The 24,039-nt window shown below is 51.0% G+C and overlaps 1 protein-coding gene across 3 annotated transcripts in view; it reads right to left on the minus strand.

The window, feature by feature from the left end:
- Nucleotides 1-24,039, minus strand: part of ACSL6 (acyl-CoA synthetase long chain family member 6) — a 60,085-nt gene that overhangs the window by 35,553 nt on the left and 493 nt on the right. The window contains exon 1 of one of the 3 annotated variants that reach the window (XM_074916545.1): nucleotides 13,062-13,277. The exons of the other annotated variants lie outside the window; for them this stretch is intronic. The gene's annotated coding sequence lies outside the window, so the exon portion shown is untranslated. Of the gene's footprint in view, nucleotides 1-13,061; nucleotides 13,278-24,039 lie in introns of those variants that run through there. 3 annotated transcript variants of the gene reach the window in all.

The raw sequence follows: 24,039 nt of genomic DNA on the forward strand, positions 1-24,039 counted from the left end.
ACAGCAAATGAAACAGCACCCAGACGGGGTAATTTTCTCTTGAGCATCTTTCCAGAAATCTCCACATCCGATAAAATACTGACAACGTGGCTGAGCATCAGTTTGGATGAACTGAGATGGAGTGCTGATTTCTCCCCTCAACATTTCTCCCCATCAGGCTACGAAAAGCAACTTGACAAACACATTTTTCCTAGCCAGCTACAAAGAGTGGGAGAGCTCAGTGAGGGAGATACGCATACTGATAAAACAGCTATTTGTGCAAAAGCATTTCAACAAGTCCCACTTAAAACTGTCTGCTCCCAGAAACACAGCCTCTCCCACCAAAGGCAGCCGCCCAGTTTGCCACGGCTGCTGGTTTCTTAGAGCGAATTCTTGAGAATAACTCCCTCGACATCAGCCTGCGAGCTGGGTTTTGTATCCGCCTGTGCGGCCAAGCAGAAAGCTGGGAAGATGCTCGTGGCAGCGCTGCCGTGGGGGGATGCTTGGCCGCAGCCATGTGCTCCTGCCCTGCTCGGCTGCAGGTATCACCAGGGGAGCAGCAGGGCCAGGCCCTTCTGTACATCTGTCCAGGTATGGGGCAAATGTGGAGTCTGTAGCATCGTCAAAAGGATCGTGAGAGTCAAAGTTGCAATTTTAAAAAATAAATAAAAAGTATTGTGACAGATCCTATACAACACCGGGACAAAAGTACTTCTGTTATAATATGGATAACAAAGAAAGTGTGATCACACCTTTACTGATTCTACAGCCCTCTGACGTGTATCAGGTTTGACTTACATCAGTACCCAGATTTTGAAGAATTTGCTCTAGAGACATGGGAAGCGAGCTTTTCATCTGTCGGAAAAGACACAACGCTTTAATACAGAACTAAGAATCACTTATAATTGCTGGGAGGTATTTGGCTTGAGGAAAGCGACGGGCACGGGGCTCCGTGGGTGTGCGTGGAACATCCTCCCCTGCCTGGGGTGGTGGCAGGGGCCCTGCAGACCATGGAGTGCCACGAGCAGGGTGCTGCCGGCAGCATCTGCCTCTGCAGCGAGGTAAAACGTCCTGCAGCAGCCAAAGTTACATGGAACCTACAGGGAAACCACTTAAACTGCACTGCATTCCATCCGCTCCCAGGGGAAAAATCAGAATATTCACCTCAATCAAATGCCCACAGTACACTCGTGATTTCTGACCGCTCGTGCCACGTTCTGCTACCTTCTGCTAAATCCCAACTTGGGCTGTTATTTCCCACCAACCTGAAGTTTTTGCCACACAGCAGATCCTATCCCGGGAACAGGTGCCCAAATCCTTCATTCATAACCACATCAGCGCATTAAATAAATAAGTATGACTGGAAGGTAGAAATTCACTTTTCCCTGCTCAAGGGAAGCTGTTGTCCCAGAGAGGTCAGCACATTTCCATGGAGAACTTAGAGATTCCTGTGACCATGGAGTCTGCAAGGATTTTTAGATCCTTTATAATTAAATTTTTTTTAAAAAGTAAGTACTTCTTGTTAGTGACTCATTTTAAGTGCGCTGCAGGGCATCTCAGAGGATGCCGCCGTGATGGAAATGTCAGCGGTGGGAAAATAACATCAGAAAATACGTTTGAAAGCAAAAATCCACTTCGTTTTCTGCCCAGCTGCAAGAAGTGTGCTGGGATCCCTGGGAGAGTTAAGTAGAGGTGCTAGCGAGGTAAGGGGAAGGTTCACAAACTCACCTTGCTTATGGTCTCCTACTTTCACTTAGTTATCAAATCTTCAATGAAGATTAAACATATCCATTGAGAACACGATCCCATCCTCATGAGTGACTTTACCCAGACAAGCGAAGTTCCCAGCGCCTCTGAATCCTCTTATTCCACCTGGGACCTGTAACCCCAGTCACTGACCCCCGTTTCTGATCACATTTGATTTTTGAGCTCCAAAGCTCATCTGGCTTTTGCAACAGTTAATCTTGAATTTTGCATCCCAAAGCGATTCGTGATGAGCCCGTACTTGATCTGATCTGCTCGGGGCAGCAAACGTGCTTTGGGAAGGTGGCCAGGAAAGGGGCCCAGGTGTGTTTGGGAGGAGCAGCGCCGTTCAGACAGGGAAGAAACACGCCAGCACCCTCCTAGCCCAGGGGAGGCTGCTTCTCCCTCACCTGCAGAAACAGGGCTCAGGGCTGCCTGGGACAGAACCTGCTCTGACGAGTCGAGCTGAGCAGGTGAGCCCCTCGCAGTCATATGCTCTGTGAATATATTTTTCATGTGATCAGGAAAATAAATAATAATGTTAAAAAAAAAAAAAATCCAGCATGGTTGGGCTGTGTTTCCCCATCAGCAAGGCAGCGTCACAGCCCCGGGCGCAGCGCGAGCAGCCGCTGCCGTCCCCTGTGTCCGGAGCAGCAGTGGGATGCTCTCCGTACCCTTTCTCCAGCGGTTTTACCCCATTTCTGTGACCTGCAGCGAACCCACCGCCCTGCCACGCTCCGTGCTCCCCGTGAGCAAGCGGCCCTGGGAGCAAGCGAGCGAGCGCAGCGCCGTGCCCATGCACGTGGCACACGGAAACGCCGACATTCCCATCGCTTCCCAACGCTGGGTTCCTAAAGGATTCTCGTGCCAGAGGAAAGAGAAACCAATATGGCAGGAGGAACAGAAGAAAGCGGGTTTGAGAAAGGGAGAAGTGCTGGTTAATTGTTCGGAGGAAACAGCCACAGGCTGCCCGAGTTGGCCAGCACGCCTGAACCCGCCCACCCCGGGGGTTTGGGGTGAACAGGGCTCCTGCAGCCAGGCGGTGGGCAGCCAGCAGCGACGCTGGCCTTTGAATCACCGACCAGCCTTTGTTAACAGGCAATCACCACAGGGACAACGCCAATTTATTTATTTTTTTACTTACAAATGCCCCTATTGTGCCATTCGGTTTTGATCTTTCCCCTCTGGAAGTGATTCTCTAAGTCCAGCGCAGTCCACGGAGTTTTAGTGACATAACCCAGTGTGGGAACAACCTCCAACTACCAGTGTGTGCATAATGCAATTAAAATTGTACCCGTCCTGTGCAGCCATGCCGTCACATCCTTCCTATCGTTACATCAGCGCTGAGGCACGGGCTTGGGAAGGAGAACTCCTTTTGAGAGGCCTTTATCTTCCTGCCCACCACACAGACACAGGCAGGGTAGGGGAGAGGCGGATGATTCTTTTTATGTTGGAAACTGGGCAAAGCGGTTAATTACTATCCCTATATTCAAGCGCAAAGAAAAGGCTATTTACCGTTGACTTTGTAGCACTAAACCGGCATCAAATAAGCAGCTTTTCAGTCTGTCTGAGAGAATTAACTATTTGCAGCAGGGAACTATGAACTGCAGCCTGCAGACCCTGGCTCCTCTCTGTGTGAGCTGCAGCAAGAAAATCATCCCCGTCGGGCAGCGCTCGCCGCAGATCCGTGTCCTTGGCTACAGCACCAGCTGCTCATTCATTTCACTGAGGAAACGGAATTTACAGGATCTAAAACGTCTCAATCCGGAGAGGCAGATTTAGAGGGATTTCACTCAAGTGAAACAGTATAAGCTTCCTGAACTCTTAAAGCTGTGTTTTCACACATTCATCTCCGCAAACCCCAGGCTCTGAGAGTCATAGCTGCTTTGCCGAAACGGGGTCAGTGACAAAAGATTTGCACAAGGGAGCAAAAGTTTGGGCCGTTCTCCCTTACCTTCCCCTGCAGAAGGAAAACATGCTCGCAGTACTCTGTACGCGAGGCTCAGATGACTTTGAGATGGATTCAAATCATCTTGTGACCATGTCGCTATGTGAGAGTCTCCGTTTACAGCATCAGAAACCACAGGGACACATAAAACTGGCAGGTATTAGTCAGACTGCATCACTGGAACCCATCCACTAATTTAAATGAAAGCTACAGCAATGATTAACGTGTGTCTGAAAGCACGTGCACAGAGACTGCTGTAACTGTGCAGGCAGAGGGCATTTGGGGATTGTGTGTGTTGCTTGAAGAGTACAATTTTATTTTTTTTCTTAACTTTTTCCAAGCTTCAAGCAAGCACACAGCAGGACAGCAATCCTGGGAGGAGCCGCTGTCATTAAATGCAGCTCAGGTACCACAGACCTTCTCTAACTTGGCCAGGGCAGCAGTTCTTGGGAAACCACAGGCTATGAATTCCTAATCACTGGTGTAATTAAAACCAGAGTCGATGCCAAGCCAACCTCTGCCATGCACCTCCGCAAGTTTTGTTTGTATGGGCACTGAAGAGGAGTTGGATGAACCTTCAGTTCCCAGCCTGAGGCCCGTCTGGGCTGCGGCCGGGCTCAGCCGAGGACACCGGCCATCCCGCAGCAGACTGGTCTCACACTTTTGTGGACAGAGATGCAAAAGATTTTATGAGAACAAGTGATCTAATGAGATCTCCAACCACAAAAATTGAAGTCCAACCTTTGTTGCCTTTCAGCCACAAATGCAATAACCATTTTATTCAGAACAGGCATATTTTTTTCTCATTTGTGTTAATTAAAGAGAAGAAAATTTAGGAAGCTCGGGGCACCTTTCTTTTTTCAGCTAGTTTGAGATTAGGTCAATTTTATTCTCTGTTTTAATAGATCTACACTATAGTGTTTACAGAAGTGGTAACGCCACACTTCATAGCAGGCACAAAGCCAGCTGAAGGGTGTTATTTGCAGAGAGAAAATGCCATTAAATACTCATCGATCATTATAGATAGCTACTGAAGACCTTATAGAAGAGCTGTACCGCTTTGAGACAGGAAGCCAGACAACCTGCGAGCCTTACAAACTGCTTGAGAAAGAGTAAAGGGGATGATAAACATAAAGGGAAAATAATGAGCACCAGAAGTATCTGACACTATGACAGAACCAGCGTGCAGAAATCCAGTAAACAGCCCCGAAACGAAGCACAGGACAAATGATACTTGGCTGACATACTCCTATCCGCTTCCTGTCCTACATGTGTAATCGTGGTATAAACATGTCACCACATCAGTGACCCGAAATACATCATTCCTCGGCCCACATCCCTCCGTGAGCAGCCCGGGCACCAGCGACCCTGCAGCCCTGACCCACCTCACACACACTGACGTGTGTCTACAGGGACCCTCTGTACTCCAAAGGGATTAATCAGCTGTAACTACTTGGGACTCAGCAATTATTGGGATTATCAGCCAAACCGAAGTTAATACTATTTAAAACTTTCTTAAAGTTTACCTGCTTTCACTCCTCTAAAGGGACATGTTTCGCAACAGCCCCTTTCCCCATTTAATGCCTCTCTCCTTCAGTCAGACCACACCGAAGCAAACTCCCACAGCTCCTGTGTGATGTACCCCTGATTGGATTTTTGGGACAGTGTGTTTTCATCAAAACTGTGTTTTCCGTTAAAAAAAAAAATGCCCCCACCCACAAAAACCAGACCAAAATAAACTCTTGCAGATGCTTAATTTTACCCGTTGCGAGTGAAATAACTGACTCCCAAGTGCAACAGTATATAAACCACAATCACTGTGTTTTTCTTAGATTACACAATTCTTTGCAGGGTCAAATCATAATTTTATATTTAATTACGTCCTCACTGACTATGGCTCCACTATAACTCTGAGTCATAATTGAGATGAATAAATAAATAATAAAAAAAAGAACCAGTTTAGAGATTAAATTGCCTTTTTTTGGATTATTATGCCAGGACTCAGCCTATTAGGTGTGAGGGGTGATGGATGCAGAACGTGGATTTGCTCTTGGACATCTGTTTGCACAGAGAGCCCGCAAGGGAGGAGAGGCCCACACCACCTGCGAGGCTGCGGCATCTCTCTGGGCAGCAAAGACTGGACAAGTACCCAGTGAGCAAGAAACACAGTAAAAGCAGGTTATCATTTTTATATTTTATTTTTGCTAATGAAAAACATCCTTCTCCCCTTTCTTTGGGAATCAGACCCATCCAATCTGTTAAACTGGCCTTTTGCCAACGAGACTATTAAAGAACGAGGTTTCAATGGGACATAAGCCTCTTTAGATCAAATTGCTTTCATATTGGTGGAGATGTCGAGGGGCTCAGTGCCCCCCAAACTGGGTGTCTGGGGTGCAGGAAGCAGACATGGGGCTGTGGTAGGGCCCTTTGATCCGCGGGAGAGGAATAAGGCAAATAAACTTCACGGGGAGGAAGCTGGTGATGTTTTCACATGACCTCTGGTCACTGCAGGGCAGGGAGGGGACAGGGATGAATGAACGGGACCATGTGGTTGGGGCTGTGGTATAAGCTTGGCTCAGTGATGTAAGCTGGAATCTTTTTTTTTTTTTTTACGAGATGCAAGCAGGTTCACTCTGGGTGCAGAAAAATTGTCTCAGAGATAAGGCTGCCAAAGGATTGGGTACTATTATATAGATACATACAATTTTTTGTCCGCAGATGTGGATGTATATTCTTGTGTGTGTGTGCATATATAAAAAATATATATACACATTAAAAAATGAGATCTATATATACATTAAAAGAAATATCCCAGAATCATCCAGGTTGGAAAAGCCCTTGCAGCTCCTCCAGCCCAAGCATGAGCCTCCCCCTGACCCTTCCCAACTCCCCCAGATCCCTCAGCGCTGGCTCAGCCCGACTCTTCAACCCCTCCAGGGATCCCGGGGACTCCCCCCTGCCCTGGGCAGCCCATTCCAACGCCCAACAGCCCCTTCTGCACAGAAATCCTTCCTCAGAGCCAGCCTGACCCTGCCCTGGGCAGCTTGAGGCCATTCCCTCGGGGCCTGGCGCTGGGGCCTTGGCTCCAGAGACTCATCCCCCCTCTCTGCCCCCTCCTGGCAGGGAGTTGCAGAGGGCCCGGAGGTCTCCCCTCAGCCTCCTCTTCTCCAGACTGAACCCCCCCAGTTCCCTCAGCTGCTCCTCATAAGACCTGTGCTCCAGATATATAAATATATATATTTAAAAAATTAAATTTCCCCCTCCTCTGGGTGACTGATGATTGACACTTGTGCCAGTAGCATTACTGCAGAGACATCTCACAAAAAGGTGAGATGTCACCTCCTGAAAAAACCTCCTTCTCACCAAGGATCCGGCGTGTGAACAGCACAGGCTCCTCAGCACGACCACGGCATCAGAGCCCTGCGCTGCCCCACCAGCCTCCTCCAGCCTCCTCGTCACCCCAAGGCCGAAGGCTGGACACAGACAAAAGGTGGCAATCTCCAAGCAACCCCGAGGAGCAGCACTGGCCTCCAGCTCCCAGCTCTGCCGAGAAATGCATTTGCAAGACACAAGATCCTTGCAAGCATCCACTAAAAAGGGGAAAATACTAACAAGGAGCTCAATGTCCTCAAAGTCCAATTTTACAGAAAGAGCACAGTAATCGCACATAAATAGAGGTATTTAAAGTATCCAAAACATCTACAGCATCACCAATCCCCTGCCAAGAGAAATTATTCAATAAATAATTCAGTGGCTGTGAGAAGATCTTACTTTACACATGTAATGTTTCAGAGAGCAAAAATCCACCCCCCGGCTGGCTGGAAACGCCGTGTGCTCGGCGCCACGCCGCCAGCTCGTCCTCGTCCCCCTGCGTCGGGTCCACCTATTCAGCTGCTGACGCCAAACCCCCCCTGGAAAGCTCCATCCCCCAGTCCCACACCTCCTCGCCACCCGCGGGCACAGCTCACAGATGTGAGCCAACCTAAAAATACCCTTCGCACCCCCGAGCGGATCGGCACAGCCGCGCTCTGAACCACCATGACTCACGCGTACAGGAAAGCCGAGACTGGGATCCTGGTCCAAATCTGCCACTCATCTGGATAACGAAGCGTTAGGAAGCCCGTGCAAGCATTTTAAGTTTCCTACCAGAAAGGAAAAAAACTCAACAGCACAGAGTTCTGTTGTCTCTGAAGTCTATCAATTGCCTAAGGCACGGTGACAAAAAAGCTCCTCTAACTGCTGAAATGTCCTTAAAATGTTACCCAGCGCTGGCATGTGATGAACCAGTCACAAGCTTTCACTGACCAAAGCTAAAAGCTGCAGCCTGTGTTTGCAGAGGATGAAATTCAGATGGCAAAACCCATCTGGGATATTTTTGCACCCGCTTGTCCTCCTCATCGCATCCCTCCCGTGCCAGCGTGGCTGCTGTGTGCTTGCCCAAGCTAAACCAGAACCCAGCCAGAAGAAAAAGCAAACCCGACGAGCTGTGTGGTTTTCTGGCTCTTTGGTCTTCTGCCTGCAGCTCTGTCAGGCCCGCTCACACTGCTGGGCCAAAACCAGCGCAGAGGCTGCAGTTTCATCTGGGGAAACCACAGCCTGATCCTCCCCGACCCACTTCCTCGGCTCGCAGGCAGCGTGGCCCGCGGGAGCAACCCATGGAGGTGGCTAAAGCAGGAGAGAATCTCCCCCTCGGCCTTATAGCAAAGTTTACAGGCGTCAGTGAATCCCATGCTGGCTTTCTGGGGCTGACGCTTCAGCGCTGTGCCCTGCTGGCATCGCGTCCTCAGAGCGGGGCTGGTTTCTGTCCCTGCGTTGCACCACGGTGCTGCTCTTGCCAGGGCTGGGGTTCAGCTCTGGAAGCTGCTCACAGAGCGTCTGGCAAAGCTCCCCCCTTCCCAGAGGTACCCACCATTGCTTGGAAACCTCCGTTCTTGGGAAGAAGGGATCTGGTTGGTTTGAGGGTATTTTTTGTGGGTTTTGCGTGTGACATTGATGGTTGATTGTCCCATATACTACATGGTTCTCGAATGCCATGTGACAGGCAGTGAACAAACAGCTTAAATAATTGCATAAAAATAGTTATCTGGGGCAGAGTACAAAGAGAAGAGCTGAATGGAGAGGGAGAAGGCAGCTGCACCCACCACAGCCGGTTTTGCAGAGCGGAAAGACAACGGTGCTCTGCAACACGGCTTGTTGCCAGGCAGAGTTTTGACATTCGCCTTCAAATATTGATCGGATTTAAACAAACCTCGGTACCGTGGAGCCTGTGGTCAGTGCAGAGGCGCGGGGTCCACCAGCTGGATGCGGTGGGGGAAGGAAAGGGGGGGTCCAACCACGGCAACCAGCGGGGGCTGGGGAAGTTCAGCTCCCGACCTTGCTAATTCTCATTTCGTTGTTCTACTTTCTTTATTCTCCCCTTTTCTTTCTTTTATGAAAAGCACACTTTTCACTGCCCGGAGGAGGCTGCTAGTTAATAGCACTCGACTGCACCAGCCCCAACCCCCAGGACACCCAGCACCCTTGGGGATCGCTTTTTGTACCCCTGCAGACTACACGCTGCCCTTCAGTGCACCCAGGCAGGATGGAACCCCCTCTGCAGCTCGCTGCCAGGCTCAGTTTCAGTCTCCCCACCTACATACTCCAGAGCCAGTCCCTCTGCGGCCATCTGGGTCTGCAAAGCCTCTAGCCCAGGGCTGGGTGGAGGAAAGGAGATTTGGGGTGAAATTTTCCACTCTCGCATGCCCAGGCAGGGAAGAAGCTGGTTGACGAGCAGGCATTGCCGTGGCTGTTGGGGGCTGGCTCTGCTCTGTCCCCGTGGCAGGTCGCTGCCAGGCAGGGACAGGTATGCAGGCAGGTCCCACACCTGCCCTTGGCCACGTCAGTGCGTGTGAGACCGGTCACAGTGACATAAGGGGGGGGGTTGAAGGGACACCAGAAAGCAGGATGGGGTGACCCAAACCCTCACCACTGCTGGACACAGCCATGGGGCTCCCCACCACCAGCCACTGTCCCCCTGTGCCTTATGCCCAGCCTGGGGCACGTGAAAAAATGGTTAGTTGCCAACCAAATCCCCACCTGGGGTGACCCTAGGGCATCATAAGCACTGGTGCCATGATGGAGCCAGAAACGTGGTGCTGGGGGGCAGCAGCACAGCCCAGGGCAGCTTCATTTAATGCTGGAACTGCAGCGTGGGGCCACGGGGACTGGCCACGGCTGGTGGGAGCAGGGCAGCTCCACAGCCCATGGCACATCCACCCCCTGCCCTACCAGGAGCCCACCACAGCCGAGCCCACGCAGGTTGTGATACCCCACTACAGCCCAGGCATGGCTGGATGGCGCAGGGTGCCATGCGAGGAGCCATCCTGCCTGCCCCCTGCCTGCCCCCGGAGTCATTCCCACCCCCACCCTGCCTTTCCACAAATAATTGCCCAGCGGCCCAGGGAATGGTGCAGGGAGACTGATCCATGCAAACCTTTCTGGGTTTTTTTTCTGTTGTTTCTTTTGGCAGCGGCACCAGAATAAAGTGGTTTCTGAATAACGCTCCGAGCATCCTGCACGGCCACTGCTTTACATTCAGGCAAGGATGGCAGCCCTGGGAATGCATCAATTAAAGCAGCGTAGAAACCTAAACAAGTTTATAGAAGACTTTCCATAATGCTGAAGAGACACCACAATGGCACGCTCAGAGCTAGGCCTGCAGGGGATAAGAATGAAGAGGAACATTTGGTACACCACTTCCCAGCCATGTGTCATTTCACTGACAACTCAGACCGGACTGAATCTCTTACTTGGTCAAACTTCAATTTTGTGTTGCCTTCTGTAATATCAACCGTTACGCAGAAAGTGTTTGCAGCAGGGCTAAGTGGGCCACACCGCAGCTGGCATTGCCCCCAGTCACGAAGATCCTGGAAATCCAGCCGGGTGCTGTCTGCAGGGTGCTGCCCGTGCAGTGTCACACCCCAGATTTTAATCTGCAGAATACATAGACTGAGGCTGAGACCTGCTACCTTGTACCATCTAACGGCTAAGCTCTGTCTTTATTACAAGGAGCAATTCTCTTTAAGCCAATATTACAGCTTGAAGAGCTCCCAAACTTGCTGACCTGCCACCGTGGTAAAAGCGGAGCCATATGAACGATGAACAGACCAAAAGTCCCTCTGCCAGTTGTGTGTCAATCGTGTGCCCGTGGGGACGGCGTGAGGACTGTCACGCTGGAATCGGAAACTAGAAAATGACATCGAAAATGGGAGCTTAAAAAAAGTAACAGTTGTGTCATGATCTAACTGTTATAAATACTGTTGTATCCCTCACTTATGATAAGCTGTCTATAATTAGACCAGGTTAATTACCAACCAAGTGCCCTGCAGGTTGTAGTGCTTTTCTGAAGGAGCCCATCTGTGGGAAGGAGCGGGGCGACCCCAGAGGTGTAAGTACACCCCAAGAGAGCAGGATTTTATCCAGACCCTGGGCACACAGAATGTGACTGCCTGAACCGGGCCCAGGCTTCACCCCAGAGCAAACTAACAGCCCAAGGAGGCCTTGAAAGTTGCTCAAGGCTTGTTTGGCAACCTCACAGTGCAATGAGGGGCGAGAAAAATCAGGGTTAAAAGGCAGGTCATGTGCCAAAAAAACTGAAGGAAAGAAAATCCTTCCTTCCGCTGCAGGTGGGTGGATGGGCAGTGGGGATGGCTCAGACCATCCCTCTGCCTGCCCAGACCCAGCCTATGGTCAGCACAGCGCCCACAAACAGCCAGAGCTCCCCAAAATAATGTCCGTGTGTTTTCTGTGTGTAGAGTATCACCATGCTTTAAAGGAACATAACTTTGAGTCTCTCTTGCACATGAAGCCAGTAAAAACAGACTGATTGCTGCAGGAATGGTCACCGTGTCTGGGACTGTTCTCACTGTGCTGGAAAACAGCAAATAACCACGTTTGGTTGGTGCAGAAGATTTGCCAAGGAGGCCCCACAGCGGCTCGCAGCCACCTCGGCAGCTGAACCCCGCGGCCCTGCTGTACATGAACAAGTGGGGACCCTCCAGGATCCTCACCAAAACCCCTGAAATCACTCTCTTCACACCCCCAAGCCACCCTGTCCCCATCACAGAATCATCCGGGTTGGAAAAGCCCTTGCAGCTCCTCCAGCCCAACCATGACCCTCCCCCTGACCCTTCCCAACTCCCCCAGATCCCTCAGCGCTGGCTCAGCCCGACTCTTCAACCCCTCCAGGGATCCCGGGGACTCCCCCCTGCCCTGGGCAGCCCATTCCAACGCCCAACAGCCCCTTCTGCACAGAAATCCTTCCTCAGAGCCAGCCTGACCCTGCCCTGGGCAGCTTGAGGCCATTCCCTCGGGGCCTGGCGCTGGTTACTTCGGGGACGCCCCAGGGACGGGCACACACTAACACAACACCACTCAACGCCCTGAGCGAGCACCCCACACCGGGGTACACCCCACCCATCTCCGCACCCCAGCAGGCTCTTCCCACATGGCTGGGGCGGGCAGGTGGTTCTGTGCCCGAAGGAGGGGTGAAGCATCCCGCAGCACCTGGAACACCCGGAACCCGCCACCGCTGCGGAGCTTTGGGCAAAGGCACCAAATGTCTGTCGCCGGCACTGGGAGATCCCAAAAAAGCTCATCACAAAGAGCCCACCTCAAAGTCTGGGTGGTGAAAATTCGCTGTACAGAGCGCCCGGGCTGTCAGCAACAACGACACGAGTTTGCCGGTCTCTGCTGTCGGGAACCAGCCCCGGCGCGTGGGGTCGGGAGTTTGGGGGAACGAAGCCCAAACCGGCAGAGCCCTCCCGGGGCACCCCAGAGACCATCCTCCCCCTCTGCACCCAAGTGACCTTGACCCCTGCGCAGGCCGAGCCGCTGCCACCCGGGAGGGACCGGGGGGTCCCCACGCCGCAGCCCCCCCTGTCCCCGGGCTGGGGCTCCCCTGCCCACGCGGGACCGGCCGCCTCCCGCGCTGGGGTCTCCAGGCAGAGCCGGCCTAGAGCTCCCCCCGCCTCCCCAAGGCTGTTAGAAACAACAGAAACATCAGAAACAACAGGAAACTGCGAAAGCCACAAACTTTGTGGCGCTGCGCTCTGACCCCGTCCCCAGCCGCGCCGCCGGGCTCTCCCCGCACTGCAAACCCCAGAAGCGCAGCCCAGACCCCTTTTTCCTGCAGCAACAGCGCCCGTGGGGTCTCTCTCTACACACAGGATCTTCCCCTCCTTTTAATTTTATATTTTTTTTTTTTTTTCCGGTTTTGTCTTGCTCAGCATCCCTGAGCCCAACTACAGCAGAGCCTGCGGCCACCCCGGGGCTGGAGCGATACCCTCCGGGGTCTCACCCGGGCTCCTCCCCGACGTTTCAAGAATAAAAATAAAAATAACCTTGGACTTACCAGCCGCGGGGACAGGCGCTCGCCCTCCTCTCCCCCAGCCCCCCCCCAGTCAGCTCATGGCCGGGGCTGGGGCCGCCGCAGCCGGCGCTCATGGACTTGGGGAAGAACTGCTGACTCCGGGCCGTCCCACCCCCTTCCCATCTGCAAACTGCTGAAAGAAGTTAAACTTGGCTAATATCAGCTTAGGCTGGATTAGCTCGGCAGCAGCCGTGCCCCAGTGTAACCCTTGAGGCACTGGAGGCTCCAGTTCCCGGCGGTGGGAGCCTTGTTCCAGCTTCTCGCAGATGGGCAAAACTCACCCCTTCTGCTGCTGAATATTGCATGACTTTGACACATCTATTTGTCACGCTGGAAGCTTTACGGTTCCTAACAGACTCGAGGCAAGGCTTTTGGATGCAAAACTGCAAAGCCTTCCTGCAAATGCTCGGTTTAAAATGAAAGACAGCATCATTTTTTTTTTTTTTTTTTTTTTTTTTCCCCCTTTGGGAAAAGTCGTCACAAAATGAAGTTTCTAACACTGAGAAAAATCTGCGTTGCCAGTCCTAGTTTGCTAAATTAGAAACTTCATAGCTGGGGTAGAATAAATGTAAATCATCGGAATCAATAAAACAGCGAGTGAATAACTATTGCCAATACCATCCTTACATATATTAAAAGCAAAAAAAATCCTGGCATTGAGCCAAAACTTTTTTTTTTTTTTTTTTTGGCTAATTCACACTGATAAGAACTAAACGAAACCTTTGCAATTCATTTGCGATGGCAAAATTAGCAGTATACAAGATCAGAAAGGTCTGGCCAAGATGTTTCTCCTAACTAAAAGAACCTTCCACTGGAAGGTAGCGATCTGTGATTGCTTCCACCTCCCCACTCCTGAGCTAAAATAGCCCCCTGGGTCGCTCCTCTGGGCCCCCCCCAGCAGCCCCTCTCCATGTTGCCACCTTATTTACTGATATTTTTTGGAAATTGTGGCAGTTAGCAAGGCACAGGAGGAGCCCATCCCTCCCAGAGATAGATCTCTGGCTTTGTTAATATTGAAATTACTATTTTCCTCAGCTCTTTTTTTCCTTGAAACTGTATATAAAGTGGATGTCCACGGTCAGCTGGCAAAGAGGGGAGCAGAGACACTGTCTGAACACTCTCTCACTATTATTGTAATTAATAGAGCTTCTGTCTGACCTGTCCTGAAATGTTCTTGTGACATCCTACACTTGTAGTGTATACCGAAGAATTCTCAAAGAACACAGTGCTCATGAACGAAGAGGGACAGACATTTAATGAGATTTCAGGGAAGCTTGTCCAACACCACTCATTTGGCTCACGTGTGGGTATTCTGCAATCAAGCTTAATTCATAAAATTGCCAGGGCAGGGCGGGCAGTACTGGCCTAAACGATGTGCAGGTGTAAATCAGTTCACAGTGCTGGCTTAGTGGGACCTCGATAACATTCAGCAGCTCAGATGCTTGTCCCTTTGTTCCTTAGGAGCCACAGCTTGACAGAAACTCTGAAGTCAGGAAAATTTTTCAGGTGTGTGAGCAGCCCGGAGCTGGCTGGGTGCTTGGGTGCCTGTAGCCCACAGGTACAACACAGCTGTGTTCATGATGGAGTGCTCCAAAGGGGATGTGGGAATATTGACTTTAAGTACATATCGGATTAAAAACAAGTTAACTGTGCTGCGTTTATTTATCGGAGCTCTTTCAAGCTCCTGTTGGTAACAAATACTCCTGCCCACCTCCACGGAGCTCACAGTGGGCAGCATACTCAGCACAGGTCGGGGGCTTCAGTTAAACAAGTGTTTCAGGACAGCTCCGGACCCTTCCACCTCCCGGGTAAACACCCCGAGCAGTTATTGCCTTTCTCTTGTCTTGCTTTTGCTGCACATACATACAGCACAAGGACTCGCTGGCTGGACAGCCATAGGAGAAATATGAGAGAGAACTAAAGGGTGGAAACTGGATTTAGGCTTCCTATCTTCAGGGGAGATGGATGTAAACCCACTCTTAAGTAATACACAGAATAAAAGCTTCCCCAATGCCTCAGCACTTTCTGCCAGGTGGTTTGCAGAGCCATCAGGAGAGTGTTTTATGGGAAGACAACCTCCTTTTTTGGACCCGCAGCCAAGGAGATGCATGCAATTTGCCATAAACAGGGTTTTGCTCCGAGAGCCCTTGGCACTGGAACTCCGAGGACAGTTCGAGCGTGTGTGAGATCCTCCTGCGGGTGTGTGAGCTGCGCTCTGCAGAGCGTGAGGCTGACGGCTGAGCCCCGAGGTGCTGAGCACCCAGCACCCGGCCAAGGCAAGGGGAGCCACAAAGCTCTTTGTGCTCCAAACCAGGACTCGGGTGGCTTCTGCAGAAAGCTGCCGCAAACTGACCCTCACCTCGGTGTGTCAGGGATGTGTATGCTCTACAAGTACAAAGGAAACAAGACTTCACCTTGTGTGCTGCTTACTGCTCAGTCTAAAGCCCAGTGAGATCCAACTACCAGTAAAATCAATGGAAAGACTTCAAAGGACTTTTATGGGATTTGGCTGAGACCTCACCTGTCCAGGAAAAAAAAAAAAAAAAAATGGTATCAGTAAGTCACAATGCTTTTAATGCCCACAGTCAAACACAACGTGCATGAAGAGTTCTGTAAGAGAGAGTAACATTGAATTCCTCTGTGCTTTTAAGCTTTATCAAAATTAATAAGAAACACAGATTAAGGTTGAATTTTAAACAGAGTGATGCTTATAGCCAGGGGGGTGTAAAGCCACCAGGGCAGGTAACCGAGGCTGTACCCCCAGGAAACCACAGCGGGCTCAGAGCCAGCCCGTGAGCTCCTGGGCTTCATCACTGCACGGCCCCGAGTCCCACACGGAACTTCAAAACATAGAGGATACCTCGGGAAAAATTCAGCTTCATCTTTCAGGACGTTCCCATAACCCAGGACCATAGCTTCAGTTACTGAACAGAAATCTGCCAACAGTATCTCTACGTTCCTTACAGCCCATCCATGGAAAATCCTGCCGTGACTAGAAATAAAAACCAGCCACTAACTAAGATAATGTAAGTCATGTAAAAGATGGGGGAACTTCACTCCCCTTGTGTTTCTTTTTAGTAGTCTCTTTCTCCTTTCTATATCTTTTGGTCAGATATTATGCTTGTATTGATTATACCGCGTATATTTTTGACCACTGACACAGAGCAGCAGGAAGGCAGCGTATGGAGGATTAATTTGATAATTAGGAACACTAATATGAGGCTACCAGGCAAGTGTTTCTGCCTCCTCTGCCTCTAGCCCTTAATTTCCTTGCACCGCAGGGATGCCAATGGATGGCAAAGGAACAAAAATAAACCCGGGATGATGCTTTTTATTGCTTATGCATCTCTTCCCAGCTGTCATCCTCCAAACAGTTCCCAGGCGCCCAGCAGCACAGTCTCCATTTTGCAGCTGAGCGGGGCGACACAGAGCGAGGTGCCGGGGCTGGATCCTGCCCCAGTACCCACCACCAGCCCCAGCCCCAGCCCACACCCAGCTCCAGTACCCCCCGCAGCGAGGGCCTGGCGCGGCGCTGGAAAATGGGGGAGAAAGAGGGGGTTGGCATCATCTCGTGGATGGTTTTTGAGAAATCTGTGGTTGGGCTGCGATTTGAGTTATCCTTAAATATTCCAGGTGAAATACTCCACTAAAACTTTATTTTTTTCTGACAGTAATAACCAGGGGCTACATTGTTTGAATGTTTTTAAACACTTGGTTTATGTTTCAGGATCTCTGCTGTTGCTTTAGGGTTTTTATTTTGGGAACTAAAGCAGCACTTGGGTTATTTGTATTTTTGTTCCTAGCCAGTACCACTTTCTGATGTCGCACCCCGCAGCACCCTGTACGTGTCTGCGCCCGACACGGCTGTAACTTGCTTTTGCTCTCCTGTTTTCACAGATATTTTCAAGTCCCCGGGAAGACATTTCTGTCCGTGCTGAATATTGCAAACTCCTCAAGACTGTCTATGGCTGCACATAAGTGAATTTTCAGTTCAGAGGTCCGTGGCACCCTTCTGCTGTCTCTTCTTCCCATCTCCAACCCCCTTCCCCTTCCCTGCAGCAAGTGAAGCCTTTAAATCCCCTTTTCTGGATATTTTAGGACGTGTCTCTAAGACACTGGAGCAAGGTTTCAAAGAGTTAAGGTGGGGGGAGGCCCTCAGACAACCCATTCTTCAGTCTCAGTGACCCAGAGCTTTTGCCTTTTCAGATGTATTTAACCAAATAAAGTGAATAGAGGATATGCAAATGCTTTTTCCGAAAGGAAACACAGCCCTGAATTGTTGTTGGCAGGTCAGAGCATCACACCACCCTCAGCAGCCTCTCAGCTGCGGGGATTTGCCTGACCGGGAGGAGGCTTCGCTCAGCCGGCACAAAAAAAAAAAAAAAAGCCCTTTTTTAGGCAAAATAAAACCAGGGCTCGGGCATTCCGCAGGGTTAGGAGGAGGAGGTCACTGGGGATTGCTCCCCCGGCACCCCCAAAACCTTTCGCTGCTCGCACGCTGCCCCCAGCTGGGCTGCTCGAAGTCTGAACAATTTACAGAAGAAAAATTAATTCTGAATTAGGTCACCAGGAGTTATGGAGAGTGGTTCTACCTGAAACTGAGCTGTATTGGACAAAGTAAAATACAAATAACATTTCCATAGGGATTCTAACATATTTGTCTTTTCTCTCCACCATCAGAAACAATCTAGAAACAAGCTCTAAATAATGTTCTTTCCACTTTTAATACCCAAATACTGTTCCCTGCAGAAATCTGCAGAAAAGACATTTAAATATCTGCATCATTCACATCGTTTGTAATTTCAGTGCAAGTTTGGCTTAGATCACTTCCAATTCATTTAAATCAACAGCAGAATGGTTTCCTCTTTTGCTAGATACTTTTCCAAAAGAGGGGAGGCGGGGGGGGGAAAGTAAATTAAATCAGTTTAGCAATCTCAGTGCTGGTTCGTGTGCTGACCAGCTCATACTTGTCCTCGGAGAAAATAAAAAATAAAAAATAAAGGAATCCCAGTTTAGCAAACCGGCCGTGCTTTCCTGGCTGTGGCTCTCAGCTGGTGACATCTAGCAGCGGGCAGGACACCCCGGCCATGGCAGCAACGTCTGCAACGCTCCTTGAGCTGATGTTAGGGGGTTGGCAGCCCTGGGAAAGGAGCTGTTGCTGCTCTGGAGCGCGGCTCTGACGCTCACGCGTCCTTCCCCGAGGAAGCTGCCCCTGAGCCTTCGTCTCTCCCCAGGCACCGTCACCAACCCCAGGGGCTGCTCTAGCTTGTGCACGGGGGCAATGTGGTGGCGTTTTCTCGATGGCTGGTGGGAGAAGGGAAGGACATCTGAGCCTCTTTTCTTCTTGGCCATGAACAAACAGAATCCCAGAACCATCTCCGTTGGAAAATCCCTTGCAGCTCCTCCAGCCCAACCATGACCCTCCCCCTGACCCTTCCCAACTCCCCCAGATCCCTCAGCACTGGCTCAGCCCGACTCTTCAACCCCTCCGGGGATCCCGGGGACTCCCCCCTGCCCTGGGCAGCCCATTCCAACGCCCAACAGCCCCTCCTGCACAGAAATCCTTCCTCAGAGCCAGCCTGACCCTGCCCTGGGCAGCTTGAGGCCATTCCCTCGGGGCCTGGCGCTGGGGCCTTGGCTCCAGAGACTCATCCCCCCTCTCTGCCCCCTCCTGGCAGGGAGTTGCAGAGGGCCAGGAGGTCTCCCCTCAGCCTCCTCTGCTCCAGACTAAACAACGCAGCAGCTTGGCTCTCCACAGCAGCAGGAAACCCACCCTTTCCACAGGGAAAAGCTGCCGGGCTGGAGAAGGGACCCGGCCCTGGGAGCAGGAGGAGACCGAGAGCTGCCGTGTGGGTGACTCCCTTCGAGAGGAGGGTCAGGAAGGAAACATGGCGGGAAACCAAATGGCTCGGCTGAGACATCCCGTTGGCATCTGAACATGCAGGATCTAGAACAGTCATAAGCAAATCTGAGCTGAAACTTGGAAGATTTCAGAGCAAAAGTTTCTAGAACAAGTTTCCACGACAAAAGGGCGTTCCCAGCAGAGAGCGGGACACTTCTGCGGAAGAACCAGCTGAGGTGACACCCCCCCACCCCAGGTTCCTGCTGCTTCTAGATCTGAAGATGCCCCTCAAAAAGGAAGGCTCTGCAGTGACCACAATCCAGCTGAGGCACCCGCCCTTCATCTGTGGTCAAAGCACAACTCCAAGGGCTGGGTGTTGGTGTGGAGCACCCAGGTGTCCGTGCCGGGGTGTGGGACCGGTGCTCCCCTCCTTCCTACCAACACCCTCAGCAGTAGGAGTGAAGGCTGGCTGGGAGTTTGGCCACTAGGCATTGGGTTTATACAGGTAACCACCTTGGCCACCAGCAACAGCGGGGGAAAGGCCCTTCTCTGGGGTTATTTTTCTGAATATTTTTCTGGCCACTCGTGCAGCATTCCCGTCAGACAGGAACCGCTGGTCCCTGGGCCAAGTGACATGGTTGACCTCAATGGGCAAAGCCACATAAAAATCTCCAGGTAGTTCTGGACCCCACTGACCTCACCGTGGCCAACCCCTCCGACAGTGATTTTGCAGTAGTGAGGTGGAAACTGTTTGCTGTAGTTTACATGTGGTGTTTCTGAGATTGTATCTACACCACAGCAGCCACATCATTGAGCAAATGGAAATGTGAGCTGCAGTCTTGCCACACCATAGCACACAAGTCTAAATATAAAGTCTTTTCCTCCCTTAATTGGGGGTTTCCTAACAAGATGATGATTTCCACTAAACGATACTTTTTTTTTTTTTTTGAGAAGTGACACTTTCTTCCCATGGTAAAAAAGATTATGACTTGGGCAAGGTGGTTGGATTTATCTCCTTCCCACGTTTTGGGGAGCGGTGTACCACACAGCACGGAAAGGCAGACCAGCACCTTGTGTGGCTAATAGGGGAACTTCTGGGACAGCAAGTCAAATATTTGGGTTTTGTGGGAGAATCACTGCAGGGTTTCACCAAAGCCTGCTGTGAACTCGGCCTGTGCCAAGCAGGGTCTGTATTTTTAGCCAGACTTTTCCATAGCATCTGCTACACGTTGTACCTACACCACTGCTCATAAAAGCCCCAGTGGTGAGTAGAGTGTGGACAATGTGTGACTGCAGCAGGGAGCGTGGGGACCAGCTCTGGGGCCCTGGGGGCTGAACTACCCTTGAGACTTTGAAACTCTTTCCTGACTAAAAATCCCTGCTCATCTCAGTGTCTTACCCTTTCTCACCACCAGCCACCAAGTTTTCCACAGCACGGTCTCCCATGGAACGGGAAATATTTCTAATTTTAGCTATCTACAGAGCATAAGGAAGAAGCAGAATCAGGCAAAGCTTCCCTCAGCCTCACCCGCCTCCCCACCAGCCACAGGTCACCTTGAAGGCTCCGTGACAATGTTTACGGCGCAAGGAGGGTTTGACACAGTAAATGACTTGTCATCAGTAAGCACTGCTAGCACACGACAGCGATCAATCCAAGCCCAGCAAAACATTTACCGGTAGCACATTGCACGGTATCAATGCGAAGTTTCTTGGAGTCTCCAAAATAGGATTCGCAGAGACTCTGAATCAGCACGTCTGGGAAAAAAAAAAAAAAAAGCCCCTGGAGAGCCAGGCGTGGCTCTCAGCAAACTACAGGAATGTGCAGAAAGGAGCACGAGGGCTCCCGCTGGGGTTCCGTAGATTTTACGGATACGTTTCAAGCATATTTAGCCGTCTTTTAAAGCCACGTGCTCGCCGCTCCCCTGCGCCTGACCGGTTTCCAGGGTAAGAGGGTATCCGGGTGCGCAAGCGCTGTAAGCCCTCCTGCTCAGAGGGAGGGGACGAGAGAGGCCGAAGCAGTTTGGACCTTCTCCAGAGGGGACAGGGCCGGAGAGCTGCAGGAAGGGACCCTGCAGGTGGCCCTCCTCGGAGCTGCCCGTGCCCCTGGGACCCGCAGCCCCGTGGGGACGGAGCAGGGACAGATGGGCTCCCCCTCCACCACCAAGGACCTGCAGGGCTTTGGCTTTGTGCAGTAGCACAGGAGACATAAATAGCAGTGATGGAAAAAACTCATTACTTGTATTGATCCATCACCAAAGAACACATGCAGAGCACTTAGAAGAACATCTATTAATACAATTTATTATTTTTCTTCCTGTTCATTTCTGATCAGAGCGCGAGCGATTAAGTGGATTGTTTTGTTTGCGTCTGTATGAAGAAATAATCTAGCAAAGCCAAGAAAAAAAAAAACACAGGAAAAGAGCCGCCCTGGATGCCTGCGCATCCACCGAGAGATAAATGCCTGTGTCATGTTACCCACCATCGCTTCTTCAGCCTCACCCAGACTTGCCTCCAGTTTGCTACAAGTTACTCAGGTGCTGGTCGCAACTGTGCAGCGATGAAGGAGGAAGATGCTGGTATTTCTCTCAAATTGCTCTCAGAACTGTCCTAACGAGGGAAGGTTTCAACCCTGTGCTGCTCTGCAGGGTTTGGTGACGTCAGAACAATGGTAATTATACTCTTACTGATGTAATGTTGTATTTCTTTGTTGCTGGCTTGCTCCCAAGTCAGCTTTCCTATTTCTGGGGGTATTCAGTTAATTCAGTTTACCATCTGTCTTCGAAGCTTTTCTCCTCTTTTCATTACTTGAATATATTTGTAATATCCATAGTAGCATGGAGACAAGAATCCAAAAAAAAAATTGTCTAGATTAGTCCAGAGCAGAAAAATTGCTATCTGCTGTCCTTCCCGGCAATCAAGCAGGGAAATCCAAATCATTTACTCTTTCCTTCTGATGGTATCTAGAAACTGTTCAAATGGAGCCGTAATAGAGGGATGGAGAATGAAAGCAACTAAATATACCTCACCAAATAGCACAGGCTTTGCCTCCTGTGCAGCAGCCAGCGCTCCACGGGCTGGGCCGAGCAGCCTTGGGCATCTGCCCCGTTTCACACACAAAGCACAGCAGGAAACGTTTCTTACCCAGAGACCCAAATTTGAGGGTGTCGGCAAGGACTCAGGTCACCGCCCAAGCGCCAGGTCTCCAAGTGGCACTGTAGGACTCTACTGCACCACCAGATGAATCTCCTGCTTCCCCTGCAAACAGGCACCGGGAGATATTTGGAGATGTGCTGGTGCCAGCGGGGAAAACAGGGCACCGTGGAGGCAGAACTCCCTTCTTGGGCCTCCTCTTCCTTGCCGTGAGGCAGGACTGACAGGGCAGGCGGCTCAGGGTTGCAGCCACGTGAAATGAAGGGGGAGGAGGAGAGCAGAGGAGTCTCTGGCATTTCTTACTTTTGCTCAAGGGGAGAGGAACAAGGGGTAAACTGTAACCTTGTACTGCTCCGAGCAAACCTGCCCGATGCGCAAATCCCCAGGGGGGTTTGTTAGGGTCGTTTTATTTTACGGTACCACTCTGTGCATCCGTCAGACCATCCAAGTCTGCACATGGGGAAATAATTAGCTTTGTCTTTCTCCAACTTTTACCATTGTCTCACCAAGGTGAGCATTATAGACCTGTTCTCAGCTAGTCAAAACCCATGTAATGCTGCCAGAAATTAATTTAAAATAAACAAGAGTGCTGCACTGGGCCATAGCGGCCAAGGAGCCCCTTGGTCAGCAAATCAGCCCAGCCACCCTGACCCCTTTGCCACTTGGAGTGGTGTCCGATGGGATGGGGCCACTGGAAAACTGAGACCACGCAGGAAAGGAGCAACCACAGGGTGAGGCAGGGCCCCGCGCTCTGGTGGGATCTGTCTCCCACCCATGACCTGTGTTGATGTGCATCTCTGCTGCCACGGAGGGTGGCACTGCAGAGGGCAGTAACAGCACCTTTGTCCCCCGAGAGCACCCGTTCTGTAGATGAAAACACTGGGCTAAAGTCGCATCCACACTCAAATAAAACGAGTGTGGGGTTACGGGAGGCCCCGAGTCAGAGCCACACCTGAACGGACACCCCCGTTGGGTTCATCGGCTGCAGAGAGGAGATGGGTTTGGACACGGCAGAGCAAAAACCGAGAGAGGAGGCTCAGGGATCAACACTGCAGGTGGATGTGGAGAATCACAGAATCATCGGCCAGGATGGAAAAGACCTTGAAGATCACGTAGGAGACCCAAGAGCAGGAGCTCTCCCAGGAGACCCGTTCCCAGTGGCCCCAGTTCTCCTCCCGTTGTCATAAACAAGCCTGGTACACCCAGTAACATAGCGCCGAGCAGTCCCGGGGGCCTCAGGGCCCAAAATTCTGTAACAGACACTTGCCTGCAGCCTCTGAGCCAAGTCTTGCTTTCTGATTCACCCCTGTGATTCCCTCTGGGCCATACTGGCACTGCCTGAGTTTCGCTACAGTTCAAAAGCAGCTGATTCAAGCTGCTGATATAAGCAGCTGTAAATCCACCGATTTTAATGGAGCCACCAGGATATTTTCAGAGACAAAATTCAGGCCAGTCATATTAGGCTCCCATTTTTTTCCTTCCAGTGTGAAACATCCCTTTCAGTAATCAAAAATAGCACGTAGGTAGGAACATAAATAATCTCATTTTCCATTTTTGGCACTCCCCTCCTTGAATGTTTCATTTAACGATGCAAAGATGCTGTCTTTTAAAACCATTTTCCCCTTTGTACTTCTTCCCCTTGGAAGCCTGCCTGCCTAGAGGAAAGCTGTTTGATGGATAAAGGGAGAAGCAGCGCAGACACCGAACGTTCCCTTTCCTCAGGAAAGACACTTCACACAGATCCAAAGGGCTCGATTTGGAATCAGCTCAGCAGATCATCTCAAGCTGAATGTTTAAAGCTCCTATCGCAGACCCGTGAGAATCGCCTGGTCCAGACACACTTCCAGTCGTTACCTCCTGCCCACGGAACAATGGGACTCGCACACCCTCACCCCCATCCCAGCGCGCTGCCCTATTTCACAGACCCGCTCCGAAGCAAGTACCCTTCCAAATCTGCCCGAGATGGAC

Source organism: Athene noctua, chromosome 12, assembly GCF_965140245.1.
Source record: "Athene noctua chromosome 12, bAthNoc1.hap1.1, whole genome shotgun sequence".
Classification (NCBI taxonomy): Eukaryota; Metazoa; Chordata; class Aves; order Strigiformes; family Strigidae; genus Athene; species Athene noctua.